The following is a 1452-nucleotide window of genomic DNA, read 5'->3' on the forward strand; positions in this document are numbered from 1 at the left end:
TCTATATATATATTTTTTGTTACATTACCCTGCATTGACGGAAAATCTTCTGTGCAGGCTACGGACGGACATTTTCCCAGCCTTTTATCGCGAGTTAGCGTTGAGATGTAACGCAATGGGGGCCGTTCGAGGGGCTCGTACGACGAATAGGGCCCCAAAATAGCAGCCCCTAGCATCGCACTGTCAAAACAGGCACAATGTTGAACGCGAATTCGCGTTCAAATCCACAATCCATCCTCACGTATTCGCAGCCCGGACAGAACTAAAGACGGACATTGCGATTTAAGTTTTTACATGATGCGCGCGTGGACTTAAAACCCAAGGATATCGATTCAAAAACTCAAATGTTGTATATAATAATGTGTCGACGTATCTGTCCTATTTGAGAATTTAACTTATTCTTCTTCTTCTTCTTATTCTTTTTTTTTCTTTTTTTGTTTTTCGTGCCCTCCTTCCTCCCCTCCTCCCCTCCTTTTCCTTCCGTCCGTCCTTCTTTCCCTCCTAATTTTTTTTTTAATTAAAAATTTCGTTTCCTCAATGAATTAATTTTTTTATTTCTTAAATTTTTTTTTTTTTAGAATAATAATAATAATTAAACGCCAAAATTTTTCTATCTGTAACATCATATACACAACATACACATGCAAATAATTTATATATATTAAAATAATAATAATTACCCGTTTTATTTCTTAACAATTATATATATACATTTATTAAAATAAATTATTATTATTAATATTTTCAATTGTTTGTTTTTTTTTTTTTTTGGGGGGGGGGCTTTTTATGTCACGTTAAAAAAATTAATTTATCAAATTGCATTGATTGACACACACAAAAAAAATTAATTAAAAAATTTGTTTTATTATTGTTTTAATTTTATTTTAAAAAATAATAATAATAAAAAATAACTTTACACTTGATTCTATTATAGAAAATTTTTTACATGACAAATATCAATTACGTGACGTAATAAAAAAAAAACTTTCACGAAAGTTTTACCGAAATTTTTTTTTTTGTAGTTTGCGTTTAAATGATAATAATAATACAAAAAAATGTTTTTTTTTTTTTTTTAGACGTAAAAAATTTACGAACGATTAAATCGATAACATTATAAATTTTTTAATAATTACATAATAATCATGACGTATTATTAAATTAATAAATATTTAATTAATCTTATAATTTTATATTCCAAAAAAAAATTTTTTTCATTATGTCAAAATATATTTGATTCCTTCCAAAGGAAAACATTTTCCTTTTTTTTTCTTAAAGTTTAAACGACACGTTTAAAATTTAAAAAAGTTATTATTAATTAATAAATTTTTTTTTATAAATACGTTATTTATTAATAATTGCTAATTTTAATTTGGCAAAAAAATTTTAAATTTAAATTTAAATTTTATTTTTTTTTAAGAATATTTGTGCGAATAAATTTATTCAAATCTACAA

Source organism: Pediculus humanus, genomic scaffold, assembly GCF_000006295.1.
Source record: "Pediculus humanus corporis 1103172108314 genomic scaffold, whole genome shotgun sequence".
Taxonomy (NCBI): Eukaryota; Metazoa; Arthropoda; class Insecta; order Psocodea; family Pediculidae; genus Pediculus; species Pediculus humanus.